Raw genomic sequence first — 21,771 nt, 5'->3', positions numbered from 1 at the left:
CTTGTTCAGCTGCTCCCCACAATGTTTCCTCAACATCACCAGGATGCTCTGCCATGGTTCTATCCTCTCTGCCTGGGTCTATCTGCCCTGTCCTCTCTTCCCTTCCCTCCTCATCAGCTTTGGTTTCATTTTTCCCCATTCCAGTTTTTTGGGGTTTTTTTGCCATTACTTTTAATATCCTTGCTGCATTGTTCTTGTCACACTTGTTGGGTAGGACCTCAGCCCTAGATGAACTCAGCCACCTGCTTTCCCAGTACCTGCTACTGGAGGAGTCACACAACAGGACAGAGGACACAGCTGGAAATTCAAATGGGCTGTCCCAGTAATTGTCTCTCCTGTTCTCTGCAAGGACATTTTCATGCGTTCTCCACACTCCTCAGACTGCCTCACCCCTACTTCCATGAACATCGAGGTCTTCAGATGGAAACCGGGCTTCATAGCAGTTGCACAGCCCACCATTTCTAGAGGCTGTCCCTGTAGAAAATGGCCATCCTGCCCAGGGCCATACCCTCTTTATTTTTATTTTATCTTATTTATTTATTTTTTATTTGAGACAGAGTTTCGCTCTTGTTGCTCTTGTTGCCCAGGCTGGAGTGCAATGACACAATGTCGGCTCACTGCAACCTCTGCCTCCTGGGTTCAAGTGATTCTCCTGCCTCAACCTACCAAGTAGCTGGGATTACAGGTGCCTACCACCACACCTGGCTAATTTTGTATTTTTAGTAGGGACAGGGTTTCTCCATGCTGGTCAGGCTGGTCTTGAACTCCAGACCTCAGGTGATCTGCCCACCTTGGCCTCCCAAAGTGCTGGGATTACAGGCATGAGCCACATGCCTGGCCCAAACTCTCTTTTTTTTTATTTTTATTTTTTGCAAATACAGAGTGACTTACCAGCACTTCTTTGAATTCCATCTTTCGGCCAGCCACAGTGGCTCAAGCCTGTAATCCTAGCACTTTGGGAAGCCGAGGTGGGTGGATCACCTGAGGTCAAGAGTTTGAAACCAGCCTGGCCAACATGGTGAATCCCCATCTCTACTAAAAATACAAAAAAATAAATAAAAAATAGCCAGGTGTGGTGGCAGGTGCCTGTAATGCCAGCTACTTGGGATGCTGAAGCAGAATTGCTTAAACCCAGAAAGCGGAAGTTGCAGTGAGCAGAGATCACACTGCTGCACTCCAGCCTGGGTGACAGAGCAAGACTCCGACTCAAAAAATAAAATAAAAAATTTAAAAAATGAATTCCATCTTTCACCTTCTCAGAAAACCTGCAGTATTGACCATCCACTGTTTCTCTTGTATAGGGAACTTCTCAAATCCTGCTCCTAGAAGCAGCCTTTATATTTGCTCATCTCTTCCATTTTAAAAACAAAACAAAAACAGAACCGAAAACAGAGAACTTTTCTGAAACACACGTCTCTATCCGACTATCTCTGCCTTCCTCTGCTTCACAGCGAACAGGAGTCAGTCTTGACACATCGCACCTCCCATCCCTCATGCTCAAGCAAGAGGAGGCCATCAGCTTAGGTAGAAGTTTAGAGAAAGGACTTCCAAGAAAACCCAAGCTACTCCACAGAAGTGCATATTTTAAACATAACCCCACAGGAGTCTGCCAAGGACAGGGCAGCAGTGCAGTGTGTGTGTGCACACACGTGTGTGTGTGCATGCATCACACTTAGAAAAGACCATGGTCTTTTTTTTTTATACTGGGCATCTCGTCCTTTCCAGAGAATTTGGTTCAGCTGACTCTGGCCAGTGAGTCCTAAGAGCCAGGCTTGATTGTTTTGCAGTTCGCCTTGAGTCTACATGCAGCACTGAGGTCTACCCGGATGTTATGGGCTGAAGTGTGTCCTCTCAGAATTCAGATGTTGAGATACTAACCTGTAATACTTAAAAGTGCATTATTATTTGGAGATAAGGCCTTTAAAGAGGTTTTTAAGGTAAAATGATGGACCCTAATCCAATAGGACTAGTGGTTTTTTGTTTCTTTGAGTTGGACTCTCGCTGTATTGCCCAGGCAGGAGTGCAACCTCTGCCTCCCAGGTTCGAGGGATTCTCCTGTCTTAGGCTCCCGAGTAGCTGGGATTACAGGTGTAATGCACCACTTGCCGGGCTAATTTTTGTTTTTTGTTTGTTTGTTTTGTTTTGTTGGTAGAGACGGGGTTTCACCATATTGGTCAGGCTGGTCTTACCATATTGGTCAAGCTGATCTCGAACCCCTGACCTCGTGATCCGCCCGCCACGGCCTCCCAAAGTGCTGGAATTACAGGCGTGAGCCACCGCGCCAAGCCCCTGGTTTCTTTACAAGAGAAGATTGAATCTAGACACACAGACTGAGGGGCCACCCAGGTGAAGACACGGCAAGAAGGCGCCACCTACCGGCCAAGAAGAACCGCCTCACCGGAAGCAACGCTGCTGGCACCTTAATCTAGGACTTCCGAGCCTCCAAAACTGTGAGAAAATAAATGTTTTCACCCAGTCTGTGGTATTTTGTTGTAGCAACCCAAGCAGACTAATACACTGGCCATGGGCAAGAGGCCCTGACCACAGTGATCTTGACAGGGGGTGTGGGCCCAGGAGATGCTAGGGCATCTTGAAGCCACTGCAGGCCCTGCAGAATCTTGATGGTCCAGAACAAAGTCTTTATCCCCCCCCCCCATGAACTATCTCTTTCTGTTACAAACTGTTTTCTGCATCAAAACAGTGTGGTCATTTGCCCCATTCCCTTAAAGGATTCCCTATTCTTCATAAACTTAAGAAAAAAAAAAAAAAACACTTCTCATTGACAAACATCAAAACTCTCCAAATAGTCCTTTTAAAAATAGACAACAGACATTTCTACTTTAAGATTCCATGTGTTACCAAACTCACATTTTAAAGTGCCTAATATCACTATGGAAATCACCATAAAGGACTGGCCAGAATTTGAATTTGATGAGAATTTTCTATCATATCCCTACCTGGCCTGATCATATGATCTATCATATCCCTACCTTCTGTTCTCAGAACATTCTTTCTGTGGATTTTCTTTGCTACTGAGTCAGATACTTTCTTTCTCATTTCTGTTGTCTATGTAACAGAGGTTTCTGCTGTATCTTTGAAATTGCCTTTGCAAAAATTGAAAGTGAGGAAATTAAAACAGTGAAAGAGATCAGACCTAACTGACTCCATCTTGCTTCTAACCTTTAAGCTGTCCTTGTTCATTCCTGGGCATTTGGGAAGGAATTCAGTTCATAATTTGACTCTGAAACAAAATTGATAATAGCCCTTTCCTGAAAAGACCCCCTTCTTGCCTGGGGTCCAGTCTGCCTTTCCAGAACTAACAAGGTATCTACAAGATTAGAAATTATAGTTTAGGGGCCATGCAGCCTCTGGCTCCAAAAGTCTCAACCTCCCCAAATTGCTTCTGGGGGTAATATCACTATTGTAAAACCTAAGATCAGTGCTGGAGATATTTTGTAGACCCTGCACTGGATAGATCGGCTGGCACCATCCAGACTGGTAATCTGGCCCAATCAGTTCTGCCATCCCATCTAGGATTAGAAGACAGCAAGAAAACCTCTCTTTGACCCCCCTGTGAGTCCATCTCCAACCTGACCAATCAGCACTCCCCACTTCCTGATTCCCTACCTGCCAAATTTTGTTTGTTTGTTTGTTTGTTTGTTTGGAGACAGAGTCTCTCTTTGTTGCCCAGGCTGGAGTACAGCAGCGCATTCTCAGCTCACTGCAACCACTGCCTCCTGGGTTCAAGCGATTCTCCAGCCTCAGTCTCCTAAGTAGCTGGGATTACACCCCGTCACATACTAAGCCCTGGTCACACACTGAGCCCTGACCCACCTGACCTGATCTGACCCTGAGTATGTGCCATTACACCTGGCTAATTTTTTATATTTTTAGTAGAGACAGTTTCACCATGTTGGCCAGGCTGTTCTTGAACTCCTGATCTCAGGTGATTCCGCTTGCCTCAGCCTCCCAAAGTGCCGGGATTATACTTGTGACCACCATGCCCAGTAGCAGATTATCTTTAAAAACTCTGATCCCCAAATGCTCAGAGAGACTGATTTGAATAATACTAAAACTTCTATCTCCTCACAGCCAGCTCTGTGTGAATTCCTCTATCTCCAGTGCAATTCCCCTGTCTTGATAAATTGGCTCTGTCTAGGCAGCGGGCAATGTGAACCCATTGGGTGGTTACATCTTTAAATATTAAATTGAAAAAAGAATGCAAAGCTATACCTCTGTTCTGGTTTCTTTTGATTACTGGCATGCTTTCTTGATTTGACTTTCAGAGAAAAATTTTTAAAGTTTATAATACAAATCAGAATAATTCACATGCTCACCATTTAAAATTCACTTTTTAAAGTCAAAGCTAGACCTAGGAATAATTTTTAAATAAAATTAAATAAGTTAAATTCATTTTTATTGAGAATAAAAACTGGTATTTTTTTTTGGGGGGGGGGGCAGATTTTTGCTCGTGTTGCCCAGGCTGGAGTGCAATCTTGGCTCACTAGAACCTCTGCCTCCCAGGTTCAAGTGATTCTCCTTCCTCAGCCTCCTGAGTAGCTGGCATTACAGGCATGTGCCATGACGCCCGGCTAATTTCGTACTTTTTAGTAGAAACAGGGTTTCTCCACATTGGTCAGACTGGTCTTGAGCTCCCAACTTCAGGTTATCAGCCCATCTTGGCCTCCCAAAGTCTGGGGTTACAGGCGTAAGCCACTGCACCTGGCCAAAACTTTTATTTTAAAAGACTCATTAAGCAATCTCAAAAGATTGATCTTTTAATTGCATGTAGCTGTCTTGGAAGACTATTTAAGCAAACATTTAAGCAAAAAAAAAAATCTAAAGACCTGTTTTTACATTAAAACCCATGGAACTACCAGTAGGAACTATGCCCCTGCCTGTGACTCCACTGGGGTCACAGGAGTTTTAAACTCCAAGACATTTCCAGAGACTGTCTAGCTCAGCGCTCCTCAGACCAGCTAGTTATCAGACTCCAAGGAGTAAAAAATTCCAAAATAAAATCATACTATACTGTAATATGAAAGAAATGCGTGCATATTAGTTAAAGAATTTCAATAGTATGCAAAAATAACAAGTTAAAAAAAATCTCTCCCTCTTCCCCAACAATTGTCAGTGCCATGACCCAGAAGAAGCCATTGTTACCAATTTCTGGTCTTAGACCTAATGGTCACTGCATAACTCTTATATAGTTACCTTGTTTCATCAGCTTCAGGAATATCTGTTATTTCCCGAAGATGTTTGGATGTTATCCCCTTCGAATCTCACGTTGAATTATAATCCCCAATACCGGAGGTGGGACGTGGTTGGAGGTGACTGGATGGATCATGGAGGTGAATTTCTGGCGCATGGCTTACAGCCATTCCCTGGGTGTTGTCCTCCTGATAGTAAGTGAGTTCTCCTGAGATCTGCTTGTGGTACTTCCTCCCCGTTCTCTCTTTTGCTCCAACTCTTGCCAAGTGAGATGTCAGCTCCTTTTCACTAGCACCACACTTCCTGTACAGCCTATAGAACTGCGAGCCAATTAAACCTCTTTTCTTTATAAATCACCCAGCCTTAGGGATTTCTTTATAGCAGCACAAGAACAGATTAACACACCTGCTAAAAAAGTGGCCGGGCACAGTGGCTCACACCCGTATTTCCAGTAATTTGGGAAGCTGAGGTGGGCGGATTACCTGAGGTCAGGAGTTCAAGCCCAGCCTGGCCAACATGGTGAAACCCCATCTCTACTAAAAATACAAAAATTAGCTGGGTGTGGTGGTGCATGCATGTAATCCCAGCTACCCAGGAGGCTGAGGCAGAAAAATTACTTGAAACCAGGAGGTAGAAGCTGCAGTGAGTTGGTCTTGAACTCCTGACATTGTGATCTGCCTGCCTTGGCCTCCCAAAGTGCTAGGATTACAAGTGTGAGCCACTGTGCCTGGCCAAGAATTCTCTCTTTTTGGCCAATTTTTGTATTTTTAGTAGAGACAGGGTTTCACCATGTTAGTCAGGCTGGTCTCAAACTCCTGACCTCATGATCTGCCCGCCTTGGCCTCCGAAAGTGCTGGAATTACAGGAGTGAGCCACTGAGCCCATTCTATATATTCTATTTATTTGAAATATACATATGAATATATATATATATATATATATATAAGGTTTAGGACATTTATATTCCATAGGTATACAGTGACTTGTATAAAGATTAATTCTAAAATTTTAAAAGCTAAAGCCAGGCACAGTGGGATGCACCTATAGTCTCAACTACTTGGGAGGCTGAGGCAAGAGAATTACTTGAGCCCAGGAGTTCAAGACTAGCCTGGGCAACACAACAAGACCACACCTTTTAAAAAAGTAATAAAAAATGGGTTTTTTCCCCTTCTTTTCTTTTTAGCTGGTACCTTGATCTTGGATATAGTGATAAAAATACTATGATTTTTGTTTGTTTGTTTGTTTGTTTGTTTTTGAGATGGAGTTTTCACTCCAGGCTGGAGTGCAGTGGCATGATCTCAGCTCACTGCAACCTCTGCCTCTTGGGTTCAACCAATTCTTCTGCTTCAGCCTCCCAAGTAGCTAGGATTACAGGCATCTGCCCCCACACCTGGCTAATTTTTGTATTTTTAGTAGAGAGAGGGTTCTGCCATGTTGTCCAGGCTGGTCTCTAACTCCTGACCTCAGGTGATCCGCCCACCTCAGCCTCCCAAAGTGCTGGGAATACAGGCATGAGTCACCACATCTGCCAAAAATACTATTATTTTTAACAATATATAGAACCGTGGAATGATTGAGTCTTTGGAAAACGAAATGTAATCTTTGGTCACAAAATTTGACCATTTGAAAGAGAATGTCACAAATGTCAAGGTCAAAATCCTCTATCATTTGCTGAAATATGCTGCATTTTGGTTTGCTTCTACTAAAAGCTGACTTTGTTATATAGCTTTCCTATGATTTGAACATGTCCTCCAAACTTCATGTGTTGGAAACTTAATCCCTAAATTCATATGTTGTTGGTGTTTGGAGGTGAGGCCTTTGGGAGGTAATTAGGTTTAGATGAGGTCATCATGGTAGGGCCTCCACGATGGGATCGGGGACCTTATGATAAAAGGAGGAGGCCAGGTGTGGTGGCTCATGCCTGTAATCCCGGCATTTGGGGAGGGCAGGGTGGGCAGATCACCAGAGGTCAGGAGTTTGAGACCAGCCTGGCCAACAAGGTGAAACCCTGTCTCTAGTAAAAATACAAATAAATTAGCTGGCCGTGGTGGTACACACCTATAGTCCCAGCTACTGGGGAGGCTGAGGCAGGAGAATCACTGGAACCCAGGAGATGAAGGTTGCAGTGAGCCAGGATTGTGCCACTGCACTCCAGCCTGGGCAACACAGTGAGACTCTGTTGAAAGAGAAAGAGAAAGAAAGAACGAAAGAAAGGAAGGAGGAAGGAAAGAAGGAAGGAAGGAAGGAAAGCAAGCAAGAAAGGAAGAAAGGAAAAAAGAGAGAGGAAGGAAGAGAGAGAAAGGAAGGAAGGAAGAGGAGAAAGAGAGAGAGAGAGGAAGGGAGGGAGGGAGGGAGAAAAGAAGGAAAGACCTGAACTGACACATACTCTTGCTGTCCCATCACACCATGTTAAGATGTAGCAAGAAGGACCTCACAAGATGCCAGTGCCATGCTCTTGGATTTCCCAGATTTCAGAACTGTAGGGAATAAATTTATTTTCTTTATAAATTACCCAGCCTATTGTATTCTGTTAGCAACAAAAAACCAACTATAATAAGTTTTTGGCTTGTTTTTCCTGGAGTTTTTAATAGCCTTTCATTTTCTGTGGTTGTTGACAAAAGGGACTATGCTTTTATTGTATGTATCTTTAAGCTCTTCCAGGTTTTTGTTTTGTTTTTTTCTGAGATGGAGTCTTGCTCTGTCACCCAGGCTGGAGTGCAGTGGCATGATCTTGGTTCACTGCAACTTCCACCTCCTGGGTTCAAGCAATTCGTATACCTCGCCCTCCTGAGTAGCTGTGATTACAGGCATGTGCCACCATGCCTGGCTAATTTTTGTATTTTTTAGTAGAGATGCGGTTTCACCATGTTGGCCAGACTGTTCTCAAACTCTAACCTCAAGTGATCCACCTACCTTGGCCTCCCAAAGTGCTAGCATTATAGGCATGAGATACTGTGCCCAGCCTCTTCCAGGTTTTTGTTAGTTATAGTTTGTATAGTATACTCCACATCATTTTGCAGACATTCTACACAAAGCCCTCTCATTTGTTGTTCCATGTTTTCTTTAATTTTTACTTTTTGTGGGTACACAGGTGTTTATATTTATAGGGTACAAGGGATGTTTTAATACAAGCATGCAATGCATAATAATCATATCATGGAGAATGAGGTATTCATTTCCTCAAGTATTTATCCTTTGTATTACAAACAATCCAAGTATATTCTTATAGATATTTTTCTTTTTTTTTTTTTAGACAGATTCTCACTGTGTCACCCAGGCTGGCGTGCAGTGGCACAATCTCGGCTCAATGCAACCCCCACCTCCTGGATTGAAGTGATTCTCCTGCCTCAGCATCCTAAGTAGTTGGGATTACAGGCACATGCCACCACACCCAGTTAATTGTTTTTGGTTCTTTTTTTTGGTATTTTTAGTAGAGACGGGATTTCAACACGTTCACCAGGTTGATCTTAAACCCCTGACCTCAAGTGATCTGCCTGCCTTGGCCTCCCAAAATCCTGGGATTACAGATGTGAGCCACCACACCTGGCTGATACTCTTAGTTACTTTTATTTCTATTTATGTATTTATTTATTGAGACTGAGTGTCACTCTGTCACCGTGACTGGAGTGCAGTGGTGCAATGTACAATTAAAAATAACGGTTAATTAAATGTACAATTAAAAGTAATTAAATGTACAATTTAAAAATTAAAAGTGGCCGGGCGCAGTGGCTCAAGCCTGTAATCCCAGCACTTTGGGAGGCCGAGGCGGGTGGATCACGAGGTCAAGAAATTGAGACCATCCTGGTCAACATGGTGAAACCCCATCTCTATTAAAAATACAAAAAAAAAAAAATCAGCTGGGCATGGTGGCGCGTGCCTGTAATCCCAGCTACTCAGGAGGCTGAGGCAGGAGAATTGCCTGAATCCAGGAGGCGGAGGTTGCGGTGAGCCAAGATCGCGCCATTGCACTCCAGCCTGGGTAACAAGAGTGAAACTCTGTCTCAAAAAAAAAATAAAATAAAATAAAAGTAACTGTTGTACTATTAAATAACAGGTCTTATTATTTCAAACTATTTTATATACCCATTAGCAATCCCCGCTTACCCCCTCCAGGTCCCCTACTACCCTTCATAGTCTCTCGTAAGCATCCTTCTACTCTATCTCCACGAGTTCAATTTAGATCCCACAAATAAGAGAACCTGTGATGTTTGTCTTTCTGTGCCTGGCTTATTTATCTTCCTAATGATCGCCAGTTCCATTCACACTGTTGCAAATGATAGTATCTTGTTCTTTTCTTTTCCTTTTCTGTATTTTTTCTTTTCTTTCTTTTTTTTTTTTTTTAAGTAAATTTTTAAAAAATCACCTGGGTGCAAGTGGGCTAAGGCCGAAAAGGGCGTTACCCCTTTCTTTTCTTTTCTTTTTTGGACAGTCTTTCTCTGTCACTCAGGCTAGAGTACAGTGGTACAATCATGGTTCAGGTGACCCTTCTACTTCAGCATCCTAAGTAGGTTGGACCACAGGCACAACACCATGCCCCTCTAATTTTTTTTTGTTTTTTTGTAGAGACAGGGTTTCTCCACGTTGCCCAGACTGGTATCAAATTCCTGGATTCAAGTGATCATCCCACCTCAGCGTCCTAAAGTGCTAGGATTATAGGCATGAGCCACCATGGCTGGCCAGCTCTCATTCTTTTTATGACTGAATAGTACTCCATTGTGTATATGCACCATATTTTTTCCCTCCTTCCTTATTTCCTTCCTTCCTTCCCCCTTTTTTTTGGACAGAGTCTCACTCTGTCACCCAGGCTGGAGTACAGTGGTACAATCTCGACTCACTGCAACCTCCACCTCCAGGGTTCAAGTGATTCTCCTGCCTCAGCCTCCTGAGTAGCTGGGACTACAGGGGCACACCAGCATGCTGACTAATTTTTGTATTTTTGGTAGAGACAAGGTTTTACCATGTTGGCCACGCTGGTCTTGAACTTGTGGTCTCAAGTGATCTGCCCATCTCAGCGTTGGATTACAGGCATGGATTACAAAGTGCTTGGATTACAGGCATGAGCCACCGCACCCAGCCTATGCACCACATTTTCTTTATTCATTCAACTGCTGATGGACACTTAGGTTATTACCAAATTTTGGCTATTGAGAGCTGCAACAAACATAGGCGTGCAGATAGCTCTTCAATATGCTGATTTCCTATCTTTTGGGTACTTTGGGGTTAATACCTAATAGTGGGATTGCTACCATCATATGGTAGCTCTTTTTTTTAGTTTTTCCTTTTTTTTTTTTTTTTTAACATTAAAAATATAGAGAGAGATGGGGTCTTACTATTATGTTGCCCAGGCTGGTCTCGAACTCCTGGCTGAGGCAATCCTCCCACCTGAACCTTCTAAAGTGCTGGGATTACAGGCATAGCCCTTTTTCTTTAGTTTTTTGAGGAATCTTCAAACTGTTCTCCATAATGGTTGTACTAATTTACTTTCATATCAAGAGCTTACAAGAGTTCTCTTTTCTGCTGAGCGTGGTGGTGCATGCCTATAATCCTAGCACTTTGACAGGCTGAGAGCGGCAGATCACCTGAGATTGGGAGTTCGTGACCAGCCTGACCAACATAGAGAAACCCTGTCTCTACTAAAAATACAAAATTAGCCAGGCGTGGTGGCATATGCCTGTAATCCCAGCTACTCAGGAATCTGAGGCAGGAGAATTGCTTGAACCCGGGAGGCGGAGGTTGCAGTGAGCTGAGATTGTGCCATTGCACTCTAGCTCGGGCAACAAGAACGAAACTCACAAAAATAATGAAAAATAAAAAATAGAGTTCTCTGTTCTTATCCTCGCCAGCATTTGCTATTGCCTGTCTTTTGGATATAAGCCATTTTAACTGGGGTGAGATGATATCTCATTGTCATTTTGATTTACATTTCTCTAATGATCTGTGATTCTTAGCATGTTTTCATATGCTTGTTTGCCATTTGTATGTCTTTTTTTGAGAAATGTCTATTCAAATCTTTTGCCTTTTTTTGTTTTGTTTCATTTGTTTGTTTTTTTGATACGGAGTCTTTCTCTGCGCCCAGGCTGGAGTGCAATGATGGGTCTCAACTCACGGCAACCTCTGCCTCCTGGGTTTGAGCAATTCTCCTGCCTCAGCCTTCTGAGTAGCTGGGATTACAGGCACCCACCACCATGCCTAGCTAATTTTTGTATTTTTAGTAGAGACAGGGTTTCACCCTGTTCACCAGGCTGGTCTTGAACTACTGGCCTCATGATCCTCTTGCCTCGGCCTCCCAACGTGCTGAGATTACACACATGAGCTACAGTGCCTGGCCCTTTTGCCCATTTAAAAAATCAGATTACTAGATTTTTTCGTATTGAGTTTTTGAGCTCCTTATATATTCTGGTTATTAATCCCTTGTCAGATGGGTAGTATTTTCTCCCATTCTGTGGGTTATCTCTTCACTTTGTTGATTGTTTCCTTTGCTGTGCCGAAGCTTTTTAACTGGATGTGCTTCCATTTGTCCACTTTTGCTTTGGTTGCTTGTGCTTTGGGGAATTACTCAAGAAATTTTTACCCAGACCAATGTCCTGGAGATTTTCCCCAACGTTTTCTTGTAGTAGTTTCACAGTTTGAGGTCTTGTATTTAAGTCTTTAATCCATTTTGATTTGATTTTTGTATATGGTGAGAGATAGGGATCTAATTTCATTCTTCTGCATGTGGATGTCCAGGTTTCCCAGCATCATTTATTGAAGAGATTGTCCTTTCCCCAGTGTATGTTCTTTGCACCTTTGTCAAAAATGAGTTCACTTTAGGTGTGCAAATTCGTTTCTGGGTTTTCTGTTCTTTTCCATTGGTCTGTGTGTCTGTTTTTATGCCAGTACCATTCTGTTTTGATTACTATAACTCTGTAGTATAATTTGAAGTCAGATAATGTGATTTCTTCAATTTTGTTCTTTTTGCTTAGCTTTGACTATTCTGGGTCTTTTATGGTTCCATCTTAGTCCATGTCTTGATCATCCAGCTATTGTATCAGCTAGAATTACATTCACTGAAAGTAACCACAAGAAATGGCAACTCACAGTAACAACCAAACAGGACTTTATTTTTTTCTTCAGGAGTATGAAGTCTGCAGGCAATCCATCCAGTCCTGTTACTGAGGTTCCATGATGCCTCAAGGATCCACACTCCTTCTTTCACTCCCCTTAGCCATCCATTCCTAGAGTGTGACTTCCACTCATGCTCATCACTTCCTAGTTGCAAGATGGATGCCTGCTTCTCACATGGGGCCCACAGTCCCCAGGCAGGAAGAAGGGGAAGGGTGAAGAGCAAAAGAGCTTTCTTAGAGGCTCTCACCCCATGACCTCTGTTTCATCTTATTGGCCAACATTATGTCTAGTAGCCACCCTAGCTGCAAAAGAGTTTGGGAAAGGAAGTGTGCAGCTGAGTATCATGCCCTGTAGAAAACTGGAGGTTTTATTAGAGAAGAAGGTGGAAATGAATATTGGGTTAACAACTAGCAATGGGCTTTTTTATTTCATTGCATTTCAGGGCTAGTAGTGCCTGTCCCCCACCACCCCCAGACTTTAGTAAGCATCAGAAGTACTATTTCTGGCCTGGCACAGTGGTTCATGCCTGTAATCCCAGCACTTTAGGAGGCCAAGGTTGGTGGATCACTTGAGGTGAGGAGTTCAAGACCAGCCTGTTCAACATATGAAACCCCATCTCTACTTAAAACACAAAAATTAGCCTGGTGTAGTGGCACACACCTGTAATCCCAGCTTCTCAGGAGGCTGAGGCAGGAGAATCACTTGAACTCAGGAGGCAGAAATTGCAATGAGCTGAGATTGTGCCACTGTACTAACGGCCTGGGTGACTGAGCAAGACTCCATCTCAAAAAAAAAAAAAAAAAGAAAGAGGAAAAAAAATGCTATTTCTTAAAATTCAGTTTCCTGTGTCCTATTCTCACCTCCTGGCTGGGGAATGTATATTTTTAATAAACTCCTTAAGTGATTATTTGCTGCCAAACTGAGACCTGTCCACAGACAAACACATGGGGACCACTAGTTGTAAAATTAAAACTTGAATGTGAACTGTTAATAAACTAATAGAAGTTTTTTTTAAATTAAAAAAAAAAAGCTTTTCTCATGATTCCTCAAGTTTTGGTGCATGTGAAACCCAGAAACATTGGAATATGAAACGACAATGAGCAAATTAATTCGGATCTTCGTTTTCATTAATGATGAAGGCAGTTAGTTCTTTTACCTTTCCTGAAGACACTGGAGAGATACCAAGTCAGCTGGAACCTGAGAAGCCATGATTCTGTAGAAAAGGAAGCCTGGAAAGGAGAGGCTCACTTTTTTTTTTGAGACAGAGTCTCGCCCTGTTGCCCAGGCTGTAGTGCAATGGCTTGATCTCTGCTCACTGCAACCTCCACCTCCCAGGTTCAAGCAATTCTCCTGCCTCAGCCTTCTGAGTAGCTGGGATTACAGGCACATGCCACCACACCTGCTAATTTTTTGTATCTCTACTAGAGACAGGGTCTCACCATGTTGGCCAAACTGGTCTCGCACTCATGACCTCAAGTGATCCATCTGCCTCAGCCTCCCATGGCGCTGGGGATTACAGGCATGAGCCACTTCACCCAGCCAGAGGCTGCCATTTGCTGCCATTTTGCTCCACAATGAACTTGCTGCTTTGAAGGCAGTGACTAAGAGGTTGAGATGGTGAGCAGAAAGGGAAAGCTAAGAAGCTGAAAAGCTGAGAAAACTTTTTAAAGGCAAATTCGGGACTGGGATGGTAAAATCTGGAGTGCAGAGCCTGCTAGGGGCAGCCCTGGGGCCCTGGAGGGGGCGCCTAGCTAGGAACAGGTCAACTGAAGTAGGCAGGAAACAAGTGCAGCCTCAAGTCAGCTGTACCCTTAATGGATTAGGGTCACCTGGCTGCCCTGCCCGCTCCTGGGGTTACTGAATCAGCACCAAGTTCATTAGTTTGTTTTTCTTCTTGTTCCTTATTTTAATATGAGCCCATGTTTCCAGAGCCACCGAAAACTCAGTATAACTCCTGGTGTTTAAGATAAGCACTTGACATGCTTGTTTTCCTTTTACAGTGGCTTAAACTGTGTGTCTGACGGTTTCTAAAACCTCAAACAATGCATAGACTGTTCTGTTTATTTTTATTTTCAGTTCTGCTTTCCTGTTTTTCTGAGTTTTGTTTGCTTTAATTTTTGTTTTACAGCCTTGGTCAGACTCATGATAGATGTCTGAAGGCATATGGAGCAACATTTGTATAGTGCTTCCCACTGCTTGTCATGTTTCAGGTTTTATTTTGTTCTTTAAACTTTCTAAATTCCTTTTTGTTTTAAAATGAAGATGAATAATTTTTACAAAGAAGAGCTATTTCTAAAGTATGTATTTGCTGGCAAATCTTGACTATGTATCACTGTTTTGGAACCTGCTTTTTCATTTCAGAAGCATTTCATGTTTGAATGCATGTTTCTCTCTCTTTTTTTTCTTTTGAGATGGAATTTCGCTTTTTGGCCCAGGCTGGAGTGCAGTGGCGTGATCTCAGCTCACTGTAAACTCTGCCCTCTGGGTTCAACTGATTCTCCTGCCTCAGCCTCCCAAGTAACTGGGATTACAGGTGCTCACCACCACATCCGGCTAATTTTTGTATTTTTAGTAGAGATGAGGTTTCACCATATTGGCCAGGCTGAGCTTGAACACCTGACCTCAGGTGATCCACCCACCTCAGTCTCCCAAAGTGCTGGGATTACAGGCATGAGCCACTGTGCCAGGCCTGAATGCATGTTTCTTTCCACATTTGCATGTACGTACGTATATAACAAGTGTCAGGAGTAATGCATATGGCGATTGTCTTGTACTGTGGGTAATTTCTGCTTTTTTCCCCTACTGTTGCCAGAACGTTCAGGAGGATCTCCAGATGCTGGTGAGATCTTCACCCCAGTCGTTTTCCAGGTTCCTGACACCTTTTCCAGAAACAATTCAGGGACAAGTCAGAGTGAAGGGAAAGGCAAAAAGCTTTTATTGCAAAGTGACAGTACGCAGTGAAGAGAGAAGTGCAGGCATGTTGGTGAGAATGAGCACACACAAAGGAGTCTGGGTTTCTAATTTTGTGGCTGTTTCTTTAATTAGGGGTGGAATAATCTTTACCTATTCTGGAAGAGGGGGGATTTCAGGGCATCCCCCCACCTCCCACCCCCAGGTACCACCCTCTTTCTCCGTGATTTGGGTTTGCCCCTAAGAGTCATGGACATGTCACCCTGACTCTGTTGCCCAGGCTGGAGTGCAGTGTCATGATCTTGGCTCACTGCAACCTCTGTCCCCTGGCCTCAAGCGATTCTCCAGAGTACCTGGGATTACAGGCATGCGCCACCATGCTCAGCTAACTTTTTTGTATTTTTGGTAGAGACGGGGTTTCACCATATTGCGCAGGCTGGTCTCGAACTCCTGACCTCAGGTGATCTGTCCTCCTCAGCCTCCCACAGCGGTGGGATTACAGGCGTGAGCCACCGCACCCAGCCTTCTCCTCATTTTGGGTTGTCTGTTATCCTGCAGTTTCTTTGCCTAGCTCTTGTTTGGATTCTTCCATCCTCCTGCAAGCACCCAGTGCTTTTTCTGCCTCAGTCCTCCTTCAGAGATTTCCATCCCTTATTTTTAAGAGTTGATGTGGAAGGAGGTCTGTCATCTGTGTCTTCTTCTTGCTGATTTAAGGGTGCTGGCCCTGCCTACCAAAGGATTGGAAATCTCCATTTGCCTGGTCTTAGGGTCCCCAGCATGAGCTGGAGAGTCCCATGTTGAGACAGGAATTGGCCGGAATCCTTGCATCGCCATCATCTTTACATGGAACTGCTGTAACCTAGAAGATACGAATGTTATAAGGAAGTTGAATATGCATGGGCCAAATATTAACAATAATAAGATCACCATTAACAGGCTAAAAGTGGTAAAACCAGGTAATAGAAAGTAGAGCAGCCTAAACAGCATTCCCTATGGAAGCAGCTGAAAGGTTTTCCTTTCCAAGGTGTGAAGCCATTTTGCTTGGTCAGTTGTGCCTGAATTGCAAAGTGGGGGAAGGTGTGGTGAGGCCTGACTGACTCCCAGCTTCCTGTCATGGCCTGAACTAGGTTTTCAGGCAGTTGTGGTTGCTGTTGTTTGCATTCCCTTTGGCCAAGAGGGAGAGCCATTCTGTTGGGGGCTTATATGGTTTTTTTTTAGTTTATATTTTCTCTTTTTTTGTCAAATGTATCCCAGGAGGGCTTGTTGATGGCCAAACTTTTACTTCGGCCCATTTTGGTGCTGGCATGGCTTGCTACCGGCCTTGGGTCTCTCATGTCCCCTAGTGGGGCCCCTATGGGACTTAGAGTCAGAAAACCTTATTGCCAATTAAACATTCTAGACCAGATGGGAATGGAGGTGGGCAGGCACTCATTAACCTTAAAACCCCTTTCGAGCAATGTAAGAGCCAAAAGCCAAAAGGCGAGGTTATAAAATGGACTGATCGATAACTTTTATGCACTGAGCTACTGTCATTTGGGCGTGAGCAATTTGCTGTACAAAACACAAGCATGTTGTTGAGCTGTTGAGGTGTCTGTGTGCCCATTCTTGATCTGGGGGTGTCTGAATTAATTTTAGGCCTCAGAACTGACCCTAACAATCTCATGTGACAGGCCAGGGACTGGAAGGATTGAATAGCTTCAAATTCTGGAGGTAAAACAAGACATAAAGAATTGACAACATTTTAAACAAAAAGGTCACAAGCCCTGTCTAGTTTCGAGAATGACAGGAAAGCAAGTTCACAGGCAGTTAGATATTTAAATTATTTAGTATGAAGGCATAGAGTAAATGATTAATTCAGATACAGGGAAAATTATTAAAGGAATTTTAATGGTTTAAATACAGACCTGTCGCTGTGTCTCATGAAAGCAGTTTACTTTGATTGTCACCTTTGCCCAGGTGTAAAGATGAGGCTTTGGTTAGCTTGAGTTTGGCATCAGATACTGGCAGGAGTCAGTGCCCGCTTCAGATGAGATCAGTGTATCCAGGTGGCAAAGACCTGTAACTTAACAGCACAAGGATTAATAGCACCTGATAAGAAATTTGCTTTTTTTTTCGAGACAGAGTCTTGCTCTGTTGCCAGGCTGGAGTACAATGGCATGATCTCAGCTCACTGCAACCTCCGCCTCCTGGATTCAAGCGATTCTCCTGCCTCAGCCTCCCAAGTAGCTGGGACTACAGGTGCACACCACCACACCCAGCTAATTTTTGTATTTTTAGTAGAGACGGGGTTTCACCCTGTTGGCCAGAATGGTCTCCATCTTTTGATCTTGTGATCCACCCACCTCAGCCTCCCAAAGTGCTGGGATTACAGGCATGAGCCACTGTGCTCAGCCAAGAACCTTTTCAAGGGGCTAGAGGTGGTGATACCAGAGTTCATGGTCTGATTGAAAGCTGTAAAAAGATTCTATGGCCTTGACCTTACAGTGATTAATTTTTATAGCTTTAATAATCCCCAGCAATAAGACTAAGTCTGAGACATAATTTAAAATTTTGATTTTGAGGATGTTTTTTAAAGATGTTAAAAGGCTCAAAACATTGGATGAAAACAATCATTTCTGACTCATCCTAAACAATTTTACTTTAGAACAAGAATTTACTACACAAGATCCTTTTTTATATACATTTTTTTCCTTTATAACCTTCCTTACCAAAAACACATCTTTATATCCATAATTTCTTTACATCTGTCTCCCCTATTTACTGGTTCCTTTCTACTTTGTTTCATAGCCATTTTCAAGTACATAATTTGAACTGACTTTGAAAAGAACAAAAATCGGCAGGGTGTGGTGGCTCACGCCTGTAATCCCAGCACTTTGGGAGGCTGAGGCGGGTGGATCACTTGAGCTCAGGAATTTGAGATCAACCTGGCCAACATGCTGAAATGCAGTCTCTACTAAAAATACAAAAATTAGCCAGGCATGGTGGCGGGTGCCTGTAATCCCAGCTACTCAGGAGGCTGAGGCAGGAGAATCGCTTGAACCCAGGAGGTAGAGGTTTCAGCGAGCTGAGATCACTCCACTGAATTATAGCTTGGTCGACACAGCAACATTCTATCTAAAAAAAAAAAAAATTCCTCCTATTGTACAAGACGAGAGACAGGGACCATGGATAAGACATGGTACATCACATTAATCACACTTGGCTCCTTTCCCTGCTGCTCATCAGAGGTTGGACTCTCCTCAGTTTTCATCTCTCCATTTTCTGCAGGTAAATCTTTAGTTTCTTGGTTAGCCACTTCAGCCTGTTTTCCCTTTGCTCCCCTTTTCCCTTTTGTTTGCACTTTTATGTCTGAAGATTTCCCCTTTCCTGCTGCCTTTTTTGGGCTTCGTTTCTACTGTTGCAGGAGCAGGGTTAGCAGACAACTGTGCCTATCCTCCTCTTGGGCTTTTCCTTCATGGCCCCCTTGGCTGAGCTGACCTTCCTCTTGGGCATGTTGGTGGTGAGGAGGGTGCCTGCCGGGTGCCTATGGGCAATGGCAAACCCAGAGCTTTCTGGAAACTGGGCTCACCTGCTGCTGCTGCTCTTCCCACTGCCCAAGCTGCTGAGACCTGTGGTGCAGACTTTTTTTCCCGCAAGTTTATAGAGCTATCAGTAGTAGCTCACTCGTTTATTCTGCAATGAATACCCCACCTTCCCTCCCTCCATCTGCCACTTTCTTATCTACTGAATTTGATCTTAACTCCTCAAAAAGCTAGCCAAATCTGGGAGAAAGTTGGAACACTTAGGATGGTGAAAGTAATGCTGTTTCAAATGCAACCTTGTATTATTTTACATTAGAAACAAATTGGAAAAGAATAAAAGAGTCTCACTCTGTTGCCCAGGCTGGAGTGCAATGGTGTGATCTCGGCTCACCGCAACCTCTGCCTCCTGGGTTCAAGTAATTCTCCTGCCTCAGCTTCCCAAGCAGCTGGGATTATGGGCATGTGTCACCATGCCTGGCTAATTTTTGTATTTTTGGTAGAGACAGGGATTCACCATGTTGGCCAGGCTGGTCTTGAACTCCTGAGCCTCAGGTGATCTGCCTGCCTTGGCCTCCCAAAGTGCTGGGATTACATGCCTGAGCCACCGAGCCTGGCCAAGGGAATTTTACTTGAACATTTCTAAATTCCTGTAATATTTAAATTCAAATAAATGTCTTACTTTTGTAAGAAAAACTCATTTTTATGAAAAGGAAACTGGTAATTATCTTGTTGAAATAAAAATTATCTATAGTCATCCTTATTTTGATAACTTAATGTGAGGCAAAATACCCCTATATCCATATTTTATATATTTTCCATTAATTTTATTATGTATTTATTTATAGACCAAGTCTCTCTCTGTCACCCAGGCTGGAGTGTAGTCATGTGATCATAGCTCACTGTAAACGTGACCTCCTGAGCTCAAAGAATCCTCCTGCCTCACCTTCCCAAGTAGCTGGGACCAGAGACATGTGCCACTACACCCATCTAATATTTTGTGGAGATGAGGTCTTGCTATGTTTCTCAGAATGGTCTCAAACTCTTAGGCTCAAGTGATCCTCCTGCCTCAGAATCCCAAAGTGTTGGGATTATCAGTGTGAGCCACCATGCCCAGACTGTATTTTTTTTATTTACTTAGCAAACCAATATTTTGCACTTTCTTTTTCTACTATGAAAAAAAAAATCTACTCTCTAATCTATAAGGGGCGTGAAAACCTATTTGCAATGTGAAGTAGGCCATTTGAGATTGAAATCTAACTATGAGAAGTTGAGGGGGAATAATCTACTTAAAATAATATTGCTGAGGACCAAGCAGTGGGTGGCCAAACAGTTAGGGGAAAGGCGAGCCTGCCTGCTGAAGAGTAGGGTGAGAGATGGTTCTTGTTTAAATAAGTCTGTCACCTCTCTACATAGGGCAGATACACAAGTGCTCTGTGCTGAAGGTACCAGTGAAAGCAGTCAGGCTCTTTGTTCCCTCCCTAGCCTGTGGGCAGCAAACGGCGGGTACCATGGCCACAGCAATGGAAGAGGGCCGCCCGTGAGTTTCTTCAGGAGCTCCACTCCAGAGAAATGCTGAGCCAAGACTGGCTGGAGTGCTCAGGCGATGGTGAAATGGCTCTGCTGTAGATCCCATTTGGGAGGCCCTGTCAGACAAGCAGGGTCTGGAGCGGACCTCAACAGTCGTACAGCGAAGGGGCTAGACTGGTAGAAGGAAAATCAAGCAACAGAAATACTTCATCATCAACATTCTGGGTGTCCACTCAGAGACCCAAACGAAAAGTCAGCAACTACGCAGACGACCAGCGGACAAATCCACAAAGATGGGAAGAAACCAGCGCAAAAAGGAGGAAAACACCCAAAACCAGAACACATCGCCTCCTAGAAAGGACCAAGACTCCTCACCAGCAAGGGAGCAAAGCTGGACGGAGAATGACTGTGACTAAATGACGGAATTAGACTTCAGAAGGTGGATAATGAGAAACTTTTGTGAGCTAAAAGATCATGTATTAAATCAATGCAAAGAAACTAAGAACCTTGAAAAAAGATTAGAAAAAAGATTCGAGGAAATGATAACAAGAATGGATACCTTAGAGAGGAATATGAATGAATTAAAGGAGCTGAAAAACACAATACGAGAACTTCGCGAAGCAAACGCAAGTTTCAATAGCCGAATTGACCAAGCAGAAGAAAGAATATCTGAAGTCGAAGACCAACTCAATGAAATAAAACGAGAAACCAAGATCAGAGAAAAAAGCGCAAAAAGGAATGAACAAAGTCTCCAAGAAATGTGGGACTATGTGAAAAGACCTAACCTACGTTTGATAGGTGTACCAGAAGGGGACGAAGAGAATGAATCCCAGCTGGAAAATACTCTTCAGGACATCATCCAGGAAAATTTCCCCCACCTAGCAAGACAAGCCAACACTCAATTGCAGGAAATACAGAGAACACCACAAAGATATTCCGCAAGAAGAGCAACCCCAAGGCACATAATCGTCAGATTCAACAGGGTTGAAATAAAGGAGAGAATACTAAGGGCAGCCAGAGAGAAAGGTCGGGTCACCCACAAAGGGAAGCCCATCAGACTCACAGCAGATCTCTCGGCAGAAACACTACAAGCCAGAAGAGAGTGGGGGCCAATATTCAACATTCTTAAAGAAAAGAACTTTCAACCCAGAATTTCATATCCAGCCAAACTGAGCTTCAGAAGTGAAGGAAGAATAAAATCCTTTGCGAACAAGCAAGTACTCAGAGATTTTGTCACCACCAGGCCTGCTTTACAAGAGCTCCTAAAAGAGGCACTACACATAGAAAGGATCAATCAGTACCAGCCATTCCAAAATCACACGGAATGCTAAAGAGCTTCAACATAATGAAGAATCTACAACAACTAACAGGCAAAACAGCCACTTAGAATCAAAATGGCAGTATCAAATTCACACATAACAATATTAACCCTAAATGTAAATAGACTAAATGCACCAATCAAAAGACACAGACTGGCAAATTGGATAAAAATCCAAAA

At 43.4% G+C, this 21,771-nt stretch overlaps 1 long non-coding RNA gene across 1 annotated transcript; it reads right to left on the bottom strand.

The window, feature by feature from the left end:
• Positions 1–15,227: 15,227 nt before the first annotated feature.
• Positions 15,228–18,106, bottom strand: LOC144579026 (uncharacterized). Its single transcript, XR_013525806.1, has 2 exons — positions 17,130–18,106; positions 15,228–16,084 (listed from the first exon to the last, which is right to left on the bottom strand). It is a non-coding gene; the product is annotated as an uncharacterized LOC144579026 (long non-coding RNA).
• Between the last annotated feature and the right edge of the window lie 3,665 nt (positions 18,107–21,771).

This window comes from Callithrix jacchus, chromosome 13, assembly GCF_049354715.1.
Source record: "Callithrix jacchus isolate 240 chromosome 13, calJac240_pri, whole genome shotgun sequence".
Classification (NCBI taxonomy): domain Eukaryota; kingdom Metazoa; phylum Chordata; class Mammalia; order Primates; family Cebidae; genus Callithrix; species Callithrix jacchus.
The sequence above is the reverse complement of the archived record's forward strand: the minus strand, read 5'-3'. Positions and strand labels throughout refer to the sequence as shown.